The 16,524-nt window shown below is 39.2% G+C and overlaps 1 long non-coding RNA gene across 1 annotated transcript in view; it reads left to right on the forward strand.

The window, feature by feature from the left end:
* Positions 1 to 16,159, forward strand: part of LOC138143362 (uncharacterized) — an 82,947-nt gene extending 66,788 nt beyond the window's left edge. The window contains exon 4 of the long non-coding RNA XR_011163684.1: positions 15,876 to 16,159. This is a non-coding gene — a long non-coding RNA (uncharacterized lncRNA). The remainder of the gene's footprint in view (positions 1 to 15,875) is intronic.
* Positions 16,160 to 16,524: the final 365 nt, after the last annotated feature.

Genomic DNA, 16,524 nt, shown 5'->3' on the forward strand with positions numbered 1-16,524 from the left:
TGTCTCTCTCTGTCCCTGTCTCTCTCTGTCTCTGTCTCTCTGTCTCTCTCTGTCTCTGTCTCTCTGTCTCTCTCTGTCCCTGTCTCTCTCTGTCTCTGTCTCTCTGTCTCTTTCTGTCTCTCTCTGTCTCTGTCTGTCTGTCTGTCTGTCTGTCTCTCTCTCATCTATCCACATCAAATGGTGGCTTTCTCTAGCACAGGGCAAGGAAGGAGGGAGAAAGGCAGTTCAGAATTTAAAATATAATGAAAAAATAAAAAAAAAAACCAGAAATGGAAGAAGTTATACTGAATAGGGAAAACAACAAAATAAATAAGAATTAATGAGAACTCTTTAACTAGGAAGTGGGATAAAACCTCAGCTTAACCGTAGAGAGAACAATGTGCCAGGGAGTCTGCCCTTAGCAGCCTCAGTTATTCAAGGGATCCATTAGACCTGGGCTTCCCCACAAGCCTGTGGCTCCAGTCCACATTCCTATGTTTGAGCTCACCTCTCCACCTCTGTCTGCCCTGTATGCAGGTTTGAAGTGTTGTAGATGTCTGTCAACCAATTAGTAATAGTGTGTCTCTCTCTCCCCTCCCCTCCCCTCTTTCAACCTCCCTTTTTTTCCCCCAGAGCATGGGTGGAGGTGTTATACATAGGTAACTAATTTTATTGTTGGAAGCTGATCATTAGGGAACCTTTTTGTGGCCATGATGGTTGTTGCTAAATTGGGAGATTGTTGAGGAACCCAGTTTCAAGTTTTAAGTCTAACCAATGCATGACCTTGGACAAAAAAAATAATAGCTGGCATTTTTTTTTTATAAGCAATTGGGGTTAAGTAACTTGCTCAAGGTTACACGGCCAGGTGTTTCTGGGTGGGTGCTAAGTGTCTGAGCCTGTATTTGATCCCCAGGTCATCCCAACACTGGGGCCAGTGCTCTTACTCACTGTGCTACCTGGCTGCCCCAATATCTGGCATTTGTAAAACACTTTAAAAATTTAATTTTAAAGTGTTAACTTTTAAAATTAAAATTAAAAATATTTTTAAAAATTCTAAACTTACACACGAAAAAAGGCATTTTTTCCTACAAAAAAATGGTAAAAGAATATATGTGAAGTTCTGAATCTCTCTTACTTATATAGCATTTTAAAGTTTAAAAAGAACCTCATATGTATTCTCTCATTTGAGACTCACAACAACCCTGTGAGGTATGACAATAACAATCTTCATTTTACTGACGTGGAAACTGAGGTGCTAAGAAGTTAACAGACTTCCTGAGGCTAATGGAGCTCACAAGTGTTGGAAACAGGATTTGAGTCAGGCCTTGGCAACTTGAACACCAGCTCATTCATTAGGCCACAACACCTCTGTTAATTTTGCTGAACCATGATGCCACCACATATAATGCCATCTAAGTTGTTCAGACTCTAATTGAACCCAACAAACATTTATTAAGCACCAACAGAGAAAATGTACTATACCATATTAACCCCCTTGGTTGAACTATTCCTTTAATTATCCCACAAATTGTTAAGAGTGGAAATTTCCTGCAATAAATACAGGAAAAGAATAGAATGAAAAACATCACAACCAGAAGGGATCCAATGTAATGCAAAGAGAACCATTTTGTGTTCACCCGTAGGATGCATGGACTCTTGGGGATATGAGGATTTCTCTGGTTCTGGTAGATATGATACAATCATAGGCAAGTCAGAGGGCCAGAATATCTCAGCACACAGATAGGAAAGTTCCAGATTTCATAAGCTCCTTGAGGGCAAAGAACATGTGCTATTTCTCTCCTTTAGGGCCAAACATATTGTAGGTAGTCAGTTATTTGATAAGCATTTATTAAGTGCCTTTGGTGTGCCTGATACTGTGTTAGTCACTGGGGTTATAAAGAAGGGTAAAAAGTCTTTGTCTTTGAAGAGCTCAGATTCTAACAGGGAGACAATATGGAAACAACTATGTACAAACAGGCTATGTATGGAATAAATTAGAAATAATCAGCAGAGTGAAGGCACTAGAGTTAGGAGGGATTAGGAACGATTTCCTGCAGAAGGTCGGATTTTAGGAAGGACTTGAAAGAAGCCAGGGAAGGCAAGAGGTGGAGAGAAGGAGGAAGAGCTTTCCAGGCATAGAGGACAGCCACTAACAAACTTCAAATGAATTGAATAAATGAAAGTTTCCAATAGATACCCTGTGACTTTTGTAGTTGGCTTTTCCTGATATAATTATTTGGAGGTATCAGATTTTTGTCTTTGTATACTCCCAGATTTCCACAGTTCCTGGCATTCATTAGGTGCCTAATAAATGCTTGTTGATTGATTTCTGAGGAGTAGAAAGAGGTGGAGAAGGTGCTACCACACACCTTTAATGAGTACATCTCCAGACCAAAAGGCACCCCAAGGAAAAAATACTTTCACCTTCTCTGTGTCCCCAGGGGTGGTAAGAATAGCCTTGGCATGCCTTACTTCGTGAGGGTCATGGCCATATCTCAGGAAACTGTGTGCAACACTGATTGTCCATGTTCCTCCAGATTCAATTTACAGAGCAAGGAGTAATAAAAGAGAGGTGGGAAAGCTTTGTGGTCTCCAAGAACAGCAGCTGGGGACACGCCTCTTCCAGGGAGTTGGGGTGTGTGATCCTTCAGGGAAACCATTCTTCTCTGTTTGCTGGATGTACCCCTCAGAGCCTACAAAATGGAATGTTGTTAAAGGCAATGTTAGATTCATTGTCTGAAACTCAGTGCATTCCTTCCTTTATTGCCTCTTTGTTCCGGGTCACACAGCAACACACACTGTAGTGTGACTGAAGGCAAAGTATCAGCAGAGCAAAGATTTTTCCTACCTTCCATACTGAACCCAATGATTGTTCTTTTTAGTCTCTCTGTTCTCTCCCCCCCTTCTCTCTCTCTTCTCTCTCTCTCTGTGTCTCTCTTTCTCTTTCTCTGTCTGTCTCTCTCTTTTTTTCCTCTCTCTCTTCTCCTCATTGTTGACGTTTTTCCTGGGACCATAATTTTAGGAAGAGCTTCACCTCATTTTTATGCCTGGACTCTCTCCAGAACCCTCCTCTTTCTTAATGCCTACGTTATCAGATTCAATGGCTGTGCCATCTCCAGTTGTCCTGATCTATGTCTCATCACTGGACCCAAACAGCTCAGGAGGAGGAAGTGAGGCTGGTGACCTTGCACAGCCCTCCCTCACTCAAATCCAATTCACTTGCAAGTCACAGCATCATCTTCCTGATGTCATGGTCCTCTTCAAAAATGAAGGACAAACAAAAACGTCAGCTCCAATGATACATTCCCAATGTATGCCACACAAGTACTCAATAAATGCTCTCTCAAATTTGACAGTTGAATGGAGGATAGATTGTGGTGGAAAGAAAACTTGAAGGAGACCAACAAGGCATGAGGCAATGAGATGATGATGACACATAGTAGGTGCTTAATAAATGTTTGATGTGCTTTCTGTAAGTGTTTAGGAGCTCCTGGGAGTCCTTTGCATCATCTGCATTTTCTTTAGGACGCAATAAATGCTATTCTAATCAATATGAATTTAGTGAGCTGAATACTTTATGGGGAACTTATATGAACATTTTGGAAAATCCAGACACAGGTTTATTTTGGAAATATCATTGGAGTAAACTCTAGTGTAAGGCATAATGAACCAAGAGAAAATTACTTTTTGGGTCTGGCTCCCAGGACTGGATTTAGTCCAAAAGAGGTTCTGGACCATTAAGTTAATGTACAAGTATCCCCTCTGTAACTTGCCTGAGGAGAGATCATCCAGCCTTTCCTTAAAAACTTCCAGTAAGTATAAATCCACTGCTTCATAAGGTCGTGCATTCTACCTCTGGATAGCCTTAATTTTTGGTAAATTTTTCCTTACATTGAATAAAAACCAGACTGTGCAGCTTCTTCTATTCATTGTTCTGAGTTTGGGGCCAAGAAGGAAAAGCTGAATCCTTTCACAGGGTCCTTCTACCCTCCAAATGCTGTTTTCTCCAGGTCAAATATTATCAGGGCAGCTAGGTGGGTAGAGTGACAGTCCTGGAGTTAGGAAGACAAGGTTAAGTGACTTGCTTATGGTCATACAGCTAGTAAGTGCCTGAGGCTAGATTTGAACTCAAGAACTCCAAGCCCAGCCCTCTATCCATGGTGCGGTGCCACCTAATTGCCCAAGATCCAAGTTCTCTCTCACTAAATTGTTGTTTAACCATGCCTTTCCCATACCACACTTGTGCAATTTGGTTTTTGAACCCAAGTGAAGGACTATGTGTTTATCTCTATGACATTTCATCTTATTAGATTTGCACGATTATACCAGTCTCTATTTTGGATTCTAACTGTATCTACCCAGTATTAACTATCCCTCCCAGGTTGGTCATCTATTTCTTTGGTGACCACAACATTAAAGACATTGATTAAAATGTTAAATAACTTAGGACCAGAGCAGACATCCTGGGTCTAGAGAGATACCTTCAAATTGGCTTCTACCTCGTACTGGCCAGTCCAAGTTCATTTCCTGACTCAAACACTTGGCATCTGTGTGTCCTTGGGAAGTCACTCTCTGAGGCAATTTGAGTCTCATTTTCCTAATGGGTAAAGGTGTCATAATAATGCTCTCCTTAACCTCCAACAGCCTAACACTTTGTAAACATTAAAGTGATATGTAAATATGAACTTTTATTATCACTACAGTCAGTTCTATAATAATTCAACATGTGTTCCCTCAAAACATACAAAATCATGAAATAAAAAACAACAGAGCTTATGGGGGAAATGGCATTGAGCATGCAATACTCAAAAACTTCATCAGTGGCATGTAAAAGAAAGTTAGAAACCATAAAAATGGTAGCACAGTATTATATATGTTAAATGGTTAAGAAATACATAAATGCAGCAATTACTAGTGGCTGCATTCTTAGCCTTAGGCTGTTGCTGTTCAGCTCTTGTCCTGGCTATACTTGGCAAGTTGGACTGGCTGTTGCTTGGGTCCTTGGGCTGGAGGCCATGGCAGGAGGGGAAAGGAGTGTGGGTGGGGGGTGGGCTGCATACCAGCCTTCTTTGCCTACAGCCTCTACTGCATCAGTAGATATACAATAAATACAGCATTTTACCTCGACAAAGACCTGAAGCCTGCTTGGGGAAGTCGACATTGGAAAGGTGGCCACTTTTGATTTATTGTGAAAGTTGGGCTATTTTCTTTTTTTTTTTCTTCTTTCTTTTATTTTTATCAAATGCTTTCATAACTTCTAGTTTACATCATTCATTTTTGCAAGGTTTTGAGTTACAAATTTTCTCCCCATTTTTCTCCTGCCCACCACCCCAAAATAGCAATCCCACTGGATATCCCCTCTTTCAATCTGCTCTCTCCCATAGCTTCTCCCATATCCCCTTCAACTTTCCAGTAGGGCATGGTGGATCTCTATGCCCCAGTGCCTGTATATCTTATTTCCCAGTTACATGTAAAATAATATTAATAATAGTATATATATATTATATATATTATATATATATATATTAAAACGTTTAATTTTAAAACTTCAAATTCCAGATTCATTCCCTTCCTCCCTTGTCACCCACCCTTACTGGGAAGATAAGCAATTCAATATAGGTTTTACATGTGTAGCTATGCAAAACATTTCCATAGGGGATATATTGTAAAATCCTGACTATATTTCCCTCCCTCCTATCCCACCTCCCACTTGTTCTATTCTCTACTTTGATCCTGTCCCTTTTCAAAAGTGAGTGCTTCCAACTTCCCTCCCCCCCTACCCCCCACCAGCCTGCCCTCCCTTCCATCATCCCACCTCTCATGTCCTTCCCCCCTACTCTCCTGTAGGGTAGGATACTCTATTTAATGTGCATATCATTCCCTCCCTAAGCCAAATTCAATGAGAATAAGGTTGACCCATTCCCTTTTGCCTTCCTGTTTTTCCCTTCCATTGTAACCATTTTCCCTTGCCCCTTGTATATGAGAAAGTTTACCCCATTCTGTCTCTCCCCATCTCCTCTCATTATATTCCTCTCTCACCTCTTAATTTCACCTTTTAAGTATCATCCCTTCCTATTAAATTGGTCCTGTGCCCTCTATCTATGTATACCTGTACACATATATACACATACTCACATATGTATGCATATGCCCATATACCCTCCTATATATATATACACACACACATATAAACACACACATATTTCTATTCCCTTCAACTATTCTCATACTGAGAAAAGTTTCATAAGTTATAATTATCATTTTTCCATGTAGCAATGTAAATAGTTCAACGTTGATAAGTTCCTTATGATTTCTTTTCCCTGTTTACCTTCTCTTGCTTCTTATATCTGAATGTCAAATTTTCTATTCAACTCTGTTTTTTTCATCAAGAATGCTTGAAAGTCCTTTGTTCCACTGAATGACCATATTTTCCCCTGGAACATGATACTCAGTTTTGCTGGGTAGGTGATTCTTGGTTTTAATCCCAGCTCTTTCACCTCCAAAATATCATATTCCAAGCCCTTTGATCCCTCAGTGTACAAGCTGTCAGATCCTGTGTTTTCCTGATTGTGTTTTCACAGTATTCAAATTGTTTCTTCCTGGCTGCTCGTAATATTTTATCCTTGCTCTGGGAATTCCAGAACCTAGCTATAATATTCCTAGGAGTTTTCTTTTTGGGATCTTTTTCAGGAGGTGATTGATGGTTTCTTTCACCCTCTATTTTGCCCTCTGGTTCTAAAACACCAGGGCAATTTTCCTTGAGAATTTCTAGAAGGATGATTTCTAGGTTCTTTTTTTGATCATGGCTTTCAAGTAGTCCCATAATTTTAAAATTATCTCTCCTGGATCTATTTTCTAGGTCAATGGTTTTCCCACTGAGATATTTAACATTGCCTTCTATTTTTTCATTTGTTTGGATCTGTTTAATAGTATCTTGATTTGTCATAAAGTCACTAGCTTCCATTTGCTCCAATCTAATTCTGAAGGAATGATTCTCTTCCATGAGTTTTTGAGACTCTTTTTCCATCTGGCAAATTTGCCTTTTTAAGGCATTCTTCTCCTCATTGCCTTTTTGAGCCACTTTTGCCATTTGAATTAGTCTATTTTTTAAGGTGTTATTTTCTTCAGTCAGGTTGTTGACTCTCATTTCATAATTTTCTTGCATCGTTCTCATTTCTCTTCCCAATTTTTCTTCCACTTCTCTTATTTGGTTTTCAAAATCCTTCTTAAGGTCCTCTATGGCCTGTAACCAGCTTGTATTTTTCTTGGAAGCTTTTGGTGCAGGAGTTCTGACTTCACTGTCTTCCTCCTGTTCCATGCTTTGATCCTTTTTGTTCCCAAAATATGAGTGTAAAGTTGGGTTGCTCTGTGTGCTTTGCTTCCTTTGCCTGCTCATGTTGCCACTCAATTACTTGACTTTTGGGCTTTTTGGCACAGTAGGACTCTGCTACCAGACAGGGAAGCTTCGTACCAAATACTGAGGTTTTCTCAGCTGCTGAAGGTATTAGTTGGGTGCCCTCTCTGAAGCCTCCACATGCTCTGGCAAGCTGGTCATACACCCCAGGACCTCCACCCTAGACCGCAATCCAAATCCAAGCAGGTTAAAGCAAGAGCAATTACCCCTTAGACTGGTTGCTTGGTCCCCCTACAATCTGTAGGCCAGGAGCTGAAGCTGTCACGTGGCAGCAGCTGCATGGCCGCAGCACCTCAGCAGCTTTTCCCTCCAGGGGATAAAGGCCAGACCATAGTCCCAAACTACCAGATCCCAAAGTCCACACTGCACTGACCTCTCACTTTGTCCTTAGTATCTATGGGTTGATAATTTTGGAAACTGCCACAGCTGCTGGTGATCTGAAGTCCCTCCAGCAGAGGCTGGTCAGGCCACCCTGGAGCTAAAACCTCCAGCTTGAGCAGGGCTGGGGTCGGCTCTCAGAGCACTGTGCTGACCACTTCCTGCTGGCTTGACAAGCTGCTCTCAGCAGGAGGTTAGCTTCTCTGTGTCATTTTGTAGGTTCTGTAGCTCCAAAGTTTGTCAGAGTCACCTTTTACATGAATTGGGGAAGGTGGAAGCTGGAGCCATTTGATAGTCCTGTTTCTACTCTGCCATCTTGACTCTGCCCCCTAGTTGGGCCGTTTTCTGAATTCTCTTATGTTGTTCCTTGTGGAAGAATCTCAAGGAAGCTGCCTCCAAATTCTTCATTGTGTTAATGCTCAAAATGTTGCCCAATCTTTCAATCTTGTTGGAGCAGATTTCTTCTTTCTCACAGGCTCTTTTCCCTGTGATATCTATTCCTCTCTTCATAATTTCTAGTTTATCCTTTGTGTCTCTTGTCTGTACATTGTTGTTTGCATGTTGTCTCCCCCATTAGACTGTAAGCTTGAGAAAAGGGGCTGACTTTTACCTTTCTTTGTACCCCAGCACATGTCTGGCACACAGCAGGAGATTAATAAATGTTTATTGACTGCTAGGCTTCAATAGGTCATCTCTAAAGTTTTGTTGTTGAAGCTCTTCCTACCCTTTTGATTACTCACAATCCCAAAGAACAAAATTGGACCACAGGAATAAGATCATATCTGGAAGTGGGAGAAAAGGCCTAATTTAGTTAGTCTAAATTCTCATTTTCCTGAGGAGGAAATTGAAGACCAGTGTGAGTAAGGAATATAGGGTCACATAAGTTATAAAAAGCAGAGCAGGAATTTGCACTGAGGTCCTCTGACTCCAAATCAAGCGTTCTTTCCTTTGTACTATGTCACACACTTTCCCAGGCAGCTAGGTGATAGCATGGATCCGGAAGACCTGAGTTCAGATCCAACCTAAGACACTTAGCTAACTGTATGGCCCTGAGTAAGTCACTTAACCTGTTAGCCTTAGTTCCCTCAATTGTAAAATGTGGATAATAGCAGTCCCTACATCACAATCAAATGAGATATTTGTAAAGTGCTTAGCATAGCACCTGGCATATAGTAAACCCTTAAATGCTTATTTTCTTCCCTTGCTCCATATAGTAAGCTTGATTCTCCACCACAGCTCCTGAGAGCCAGATCGATGGATGACTTGGAGTCACAGTTCTAACCACTTATTTTATTTGTTTTGATAACAGTGACTTAATCACACAAGCTTTAGTTACAGCCTCATTTTTCCATTTGTAAGGCAGACTCCCCATTAGAGACCCTAATAGAGGAAAGGGTCTCAGGAGTCAAAGGTATATTCATACCTATAGATGCCAGGCACTCAGGCTACCCCTGGTGTCTGGTGCTGAGAAGTGTGGGATGGAGAAAACCTTTAAAAAAACCTATGCTGATCATGGCCATTTGCAAAATACATGCAACAGGAAACACAACATTATCCTTTCATCAAATTCCAGAATAATCATTTGCCAGGAGAAGTGGCCTGATTCCATTAGATTAAAAAAAAAGTTGCTAGGAAATGGTAGGAAGTCTTCCACAAAGGATTTCCTTTGGTCATTGTTGCTTTTATATAGAAAAAAAAATAAAAAAAGTGGTAGGGGAAGTCCAAGAGTTTCCCTATACTGATGAGAGGTCTGTGATTCAGAATTTAAAAGGCAAGTGTTTAGACATGATTGTGGTGGTTTTGGTCTCTTTGTTTTCCATACTGTCCAGGCTTGGCCCTTGGAATGCTGGGACCAGACTTTTATAGTCTGGTCTCAAGTATCACTTGTTTGTTGTTGTTCAGTCTTTTCAGTCTGTCTGACTCTTTGTGACTCCATCTGGGATTTTCTTGGCAAAGATACTGACGTGGTTTGCCATTTCCTTTCCCATTTCATTTTACAGATGAGGAAACTGAGGCCAATAAGGTTAAGTGACTTGCCCAAAATCACACAGCTAGTAAGTATTTGAGGTCAGATTTGAACTCAGAAAGATAATCCGTTGTGCCATCTACCCACTCCTGGGATGTATGGAAAGTATGGCTGGGGCATGGATTTAAGAGCTAGGTCATCTAATCCAGTCCCTTTATTTTACAGATGAAGTAAGGAAGGCTGGGATAGGAGAAATGGTTCAAAGTGGCCTTTGAGTCTTTTCTTCTATTACTCCCCTTCATGTAATTTCTAGTCTAATAAATGCATCTGCTAGCTCCCCCATACTTACATATGATATTCCATCTCCTGCTTTTATGCCTTTGAAGGGTGTTCCCTCAATTGAGAGTACAGTCTTTTCTTACTCATGGCTCTTATAATCCCAGACTTCCTTCTGAGCAGCTCAGGGATCACCTCCTGCATGAGGCTCTTTCTGATCTCCTGCCATTGTGATTGCTCTGTTTCACTTGAAATTATTTAGTAAATATTTATCTTCTTACAAATGAAATCTCCCCTGTAGTAGCTTTGTATCCCCAGTGAAAACACCTTGGACAGAGTAGGTGCCTAATCAATGTTTGCTGAATTTGTATGTTGAATTTGTTCCTTAGGTCCTTTGACTTCAAGTACAATTTTTTTTTCTGTAACATGAATATAATTACTTTTACAAATTATGCCCTTCAAGTAGTTGAAGACAGCCATCATGTCCTCCTTAATATTCTTTTGCTTAAGCTAACCATCCCTAGTTTCTTCAAATAATCTTTAGATCCCCTCACTGTACTGGTTACTCTCTTCTGGACACAATAGATTGACACAATGCTTGGCACATAGTAGGCACTTAGTAAATATTTGTTGACAGATTGACAGCTTTTCAATGTCCTTCCTAAAATTTGATGCCCAGAACTGAACAAACAAATGTATCTATAGCCAGATCAGGAAGGATTATAGTGGGATGTGAACCTTCACCCACCTTATTCTGAACACAGAGCTTCTATTAATGGCATCCTAACATCACGATGACTTTGGTGGACTGCCATGATATACAACTGACTCATATTGAATTTGTAGAACATTAAACAGGTCTGTTGGACCTGAACTGCTTTCTAGGCATACCCCTCCCATGCAGGTAGTTGACTTTTTGAATTCTAATGCAGAACTTTACCTTTATTTCTATCTCATATATTTTATTAGATTTGATAAATGGTTCCAAGTGCTTGACATGTTTTTGTTTCCTGATTCTGTCATTCATCATGTAAACTATTCCTTTCAGCTTACCCTCAAATTTATAATAATAATATAATATAATAAAATAATAATAAAAATATAATAAGGGTATTATCTATGCCTTCATCCAAGTCTTTGACAAAACTATTGATCATAGCAAGATCAATCTGGTTGCCATCTGCAGAGTTACATTGATCGATTAGTCACATTTTGGATCTCATCATTCAAATAGTTCTGATTCTGCCTAATTATACTATGATCTAACTGACATCATTCTATATGGATCCATTAAGACTTGTCAAACTTGATGAAATTCACATATATGATATCTATGTCATTTACCCCGATTTATCTAGTAATTACACAAAATGGAATAAGATTTGTCTGGCATGTCTTTCTTTCTCAATTAAATTTTTAAAATTAAAATCAATGAAAGAAATTGCTTTTTTGGTTCTTCTCATTTCATTCTTTATACAAGTCTGCCAAAATTTCTTTGACTTTATCTCTTTTGTCATTGTACATGGAAAAAATAGTATTGTGCTCTATGTATATGTCATATTTGTTGACTTTTCTCCAATTAGTGGACACTTTCTTAGTTTCTGTTTCTTTGCTAAAACAAAAAACTTCTAAGAATATTTTTGTACATATGGGTCCTTTCTCTCTGTTTTATTTTTAGTCTCTTTGGGAGCATATAGCTAGTAGCAGTATTGCTAGGTCAAAGGGTATACAGTTTAGTGACTTTTCGGGTGTAGTTCCAAATGGCTTGCCAGCTCCACTAATAGCTGACCAGTATATCTGTCCTCCCATAGTCACTCCAACAAAGCTCATTTTTCTTTTTTTGAGTTATCTTTGCCTGCAATATGATGGGTATGAAGTAGAATCTCAGAGCTATTTTAATTTGCATTTCTCTTGTAATTAGTGACTTGGACCATTTTTCTTTCTGGTTGTTGACAGTTTGCCTTTGCCCTTTTGAGATCTTCCTGTTCATATGCTTTGATCTATCAGAAAATAGTTCCTGTTTTATATATTTGGATAATTTCCCTATATATCTTAGATATAAGTTCTTTATTAGAGAAACTTGCTGCAAATACTTTCCCCTAATTAATTGTTTCCTTTCAAATTTTTATTGCATTGATTTTATTTGTGCAAAAACTTTTCAATTTCTCTAGCAACTGCTGAGCTAACCTTTACTTGAAGACCTGTAGTGATCAGGGAGCCAACTATATTCCAAAACAGTCCATTCTATTTTTGGACAGTTTTATGAGAAAGTGTTTTTTTCCCCTTACATTAAGCATAAATTTTCCTCTGCATTCTGATACTCATTGCTCTCATTATTCCCTTTGGGAATAAATGAAAAAAGTCTAACATTTCTTCTCTATGAAAGCTTTTCAAATACTTGAGGATAGCTATTATGTCATAACCCACAAGACTTTTCTTCTACAGGCCAAACATCTGCAATTCCTTCAACCGGTTCTCTTATAAGTAATCTTGGAGGTCATCAATTGTACTTACCATTCTCTGTATCATCTCTAACACACAGGTGTTCTACTTAGAATATGGAATGTAGAATTAGACACAATAATCCAGATGTCACATGATGGGGAAGAATACAGAGGAATTAACATTTTCCTCCTTCAGGATGGTATACAATCTAAGGCCACATTAGCTGCTTTGGTTGCTGTATCAAACTGTGCATATATTTTGAATTTGCATTTCACTAAAGCTCTCAGATATTGCACAGACTGCTACTTAGCCATACTTTTCCCATCCTATATTAGTATTTATAAAGTTGATACTTTGAACCTAGTATATGACTTTACATTTATCCTTATTACAATTTTTTTTAAATATTTGCCCCCAACATCTTAGCCTGTCAAGATCTTTTTGGATCCTATGACTTTCATTTAAAAGTTTAGCAACCAGCTTCCTGTTGGCTACAGATTTAATAGGAATACCACCTATGTCTTCATTCAAGTCATTTATAAAAATATGAAGCCAAGGAGAGGGAGAGAGAGAGAGAGAGAGAGAGAGAGAGAGAGAGAGAGAGAGAGAGCGCCAAGGACAAATTCCTGTGGGTACTGACTGCTCAGTAGACTGCCTTCCAAATGGACATTACCCATTACTACATTTTTAGTCTAGCCACTGGAATTATTTTTAATCTACTTAATGTTTTATTATTTAGTGCACACCTCTCCAATCTTATCCACAAGGTTATCATGTGAGATTTTCTTAATTGCTTTGTTGAAATCTAGGCAATTTATACCTAGCATTCTTCTGATCTAATAGTCTATCAAAAAAAGGAAATGAGGTTAGTTTGGTATGGTCTGTTCTTCATAAAGTTATACTGCAATTTGTGATCAATACTTCCTTTTCTAGACATTCACTAACCATCTGTAGCGCCAATGCAATATTTACAGCACTGATGGTGACTATGAATATGCTGGCATAATTCTGAAATATAACAGACTCTTCATCTATAAGGCAGAAACAAAACATTTATTAAGACATCAGAAAGCCAAATTCTAATACCAGGAAACCGAATTCATCATAGCAGCAAAAAAGTTAACACACCATAGCACAGCAGGGAGCCACACCATCCTTTAGCCTTCCCATAAACACTCACAAGCCTCCCTGTCTCCTTGGGTGTGTCCTCTCCTCTCTCCAGCTCTAACTGCTCTGACTCCAAGTTTCCTGTGGGCTCTGCTCCACCCTTCCACAAGCTCCTCCCACCACAGGCTCCATGTGATTACATTCAGCCTATTAGGGGGCAGGGAAGATCTTCAAATTCCCATTTTACCATTATACCATCCCTTTAGAATTTTGCCAGGAATTGAAGATAAAGTTCACTGACATGTAGTTTTTGGATTTAATTCTCTTTTCTGTCTTTTGAAAATTGTAATATTTTCCCTTCTTCAATCCTCTGTCACTTTTCCCATTGTCTGTGATCTTTCAAAGATTACTGATATTGGCTGAGCAATCACACCTACCATTTCTTTCAGTGTCCTAGGATATAGTTCATCTGGGCCTGGTTATATGAATTGATCAAGGACATATTTATCTTGTCTCTCCTTATCTCCTTAATTATCTTGAGATTCATTTTTGCCTTTTGACTATTCTTTTTTTTTTTTTTTAAAGCAATCGGGGTTAAGTAACTTGCTCAAGTTTACATGGCCAGTTATTTCTGGGTATGGTGCTGAGTGTCTGAGCCCGGATTTGATCCAGGTCATCCCGACACTGGAGCCGGTGCTCTTACTCTCTGAGCCACCTGGCTGCCCCTACCTTTTGACTATTCTGGTTCTATTTCTTTCAGTCTGAAGATCACTCTTCTTGGCAGAGAAAACAGAAGCGAAATAACAGTCAAACCAAGAAGTTCTGCCTTTTTCTTTCACCCATTACTGTCATCCCTTTCACCAGGGGCAGCAATCCTATTCCTTCTAAGATCCTACTCTTTCCCCTAATATAGCTCAAACCAACAAACAAACCAAAATGTTGTTTTTAGCATTTCTAGTCAACCTCAATTCATTTTGAGCTGCTAGCCCTATGACAGGTTCATATAACTCTATTGTATTCTTCCTCCATAGCTTGCTTTTACTTCTTTCCTTTTTTGAGTTTTATAAAAAGTTCATTTGGCTCATGAGTTCTCTGTATATCCAAATCAGTTTCATTTGATGGCTCCTCCTCTTGCCTCTATCCCCTCCCACTTTTGGAATTGTTTGCATTGTTAGAATTTTATTCTTTAAAGTTTTCCATCCCTGCTATTGAAGGAGGATGAGGCTGGCAAAACCCTTGAATTTGGGAATCATGAGCTGAAGTAGTGCTAAAGCCAATCAAGTCTCTACCTAAATGGTTACCTCTGGAAGGGGAGGGCCACAAAGTCAGGAAAAACAGAGAGTTCAGCATGGTAGCCATTATACTTCTAGCCTGAGTTAAAAGGGAGATGGAGTCTTTAAAAAAAAAAAAAGCTTCCCATGTCTCTTGGGCTACTACCATTATATAGAATTTAGGTGGTGGGTGTTATTTACTTGTTCCTTGAACTCTCTGAAATAACCTCTCTTTAAATCCAAATATGTGTCAGACTATGACTTACTTTTCCTTACCTGTTATTAATTCCAAAATGGGTGGTCACTTTATGTAGAAGAATCCCATCATTTTTATATCAGCAAGCATAATATCCTTTTTGGGTAGAATCAGATTGACAAGAGTGGTTACCCTAATTGTTTCTGTTGCCTTTTGAAAAGTTAAATGATGACTGAGCCAAATTTAAAAAAATGATCGGGTATTCTAATTAAATTTAATTTCCTTTCATGTTGAATGAGACAAATGGATTACTGATGATTCCTCACCAGTGTATTTCTGGGAAGAAGTTAAGAGGTGATCACTTATAGTAGCGTTTATGAATATTTTCTTTAGGGTTTGATATTTTCAGTTACCAATATCCCACTCCAGTACTTCAACGTGGATTGGACATGACTATCTCTTTTAAATGAGATACACATCATTCGAGTCTCCCAAGTGGAGATTCAATGATCCTTGTTGGGGAGAGGGGATTTCTGTTCTGATATGGGTAGATGGCTGCTGAAATATCTTCCATTTCTGAAATATTATGATCAAGTATGCTTATCTGTGTAGCAGAAGATTGGTGGGGTTTCACTAGTCAATTGAACCAGGTAATAGAAACAATGAGATATCAAAGTTTTGCCCCTTTCAGACTTGGAATAATCATATTTTCACTTTGGGAAAGATCTGAGATTTTGAATGGGTCACACCCTGAGTGTCCTATTAGCAGACTATAAAGGAAATACTTTTATCTTTTGTTTTTTATCCTTTTAAAATTTTTATCCTTTGTTTCTCCAACTGCAGGCAATGAAGAATCATGTCTAGGGGGACCTCTAGTCAACCTCCCACTACACAGACAAGCAGACTTCACAGAATCTAAGAAATGGAAGGGATTTCTGAAGTTATTTACCCAGTAGAGAGGAGAAGAGAGTCATTTCTGCCATTCTATAATGAACATTTCTGGCAGCTGAGAAAAGAGGAAGCTACAGAGAAAGGGTCCAGTTACCATGTCAGCCACCAAAGTAAGTGCCTTTGCTTTGAGCTAATTGTGTCAAATGATTGACTTTTGAAGGTGAACTAATAAGGGCTTAAGAGGAATAGTTTTAAAGGTGCAGACCCACAGAGCACTTTGAACCTTGAGTAGTAGGCCCCCGGGCAATCCAACCCACAAATACAAGGTAAAGAGGGTAGCCTAGAGAGGGTTCTTCAATTAGTTGATCAGCACACACTACTGTGTGCCAGGCATTGATAAAACCAAGGGAAGACCCAGGCTTTTTCCCTGTCCTATTTTTCTTGAAGGACATTACTGGCCTCAGTCAAAAGTTTACTCCACTTAGACCATCTTAGGTTATTTAGGTAAATTCCTGCCCATTGTCTTCTACTTGGGTTTTGGTGGTGATAAATTCTTTGATCAGATTGCCCAACGGGGGGAGGTGACTTAGAAGTAAATTAC

The sequence above is a fragment of the Petaurus breviceps genome, unplaced genomic scaffold, assembly GCF_028583685.1.
Source record: "Petaurus breviceps papuanus isolate PSGF00001 unplaced genomic scaffold, PetGlider_PUasm1.0 90639, whole genome shotgun sequence".
In the NCBI taxonomy this organism is placed as follows: domain Eukaryota; kingdom Metazoa; phylum Chordata; class Mammalia; order Diprotodontia; family Petauridae; genus Petaurus; species Petaurus breviceps.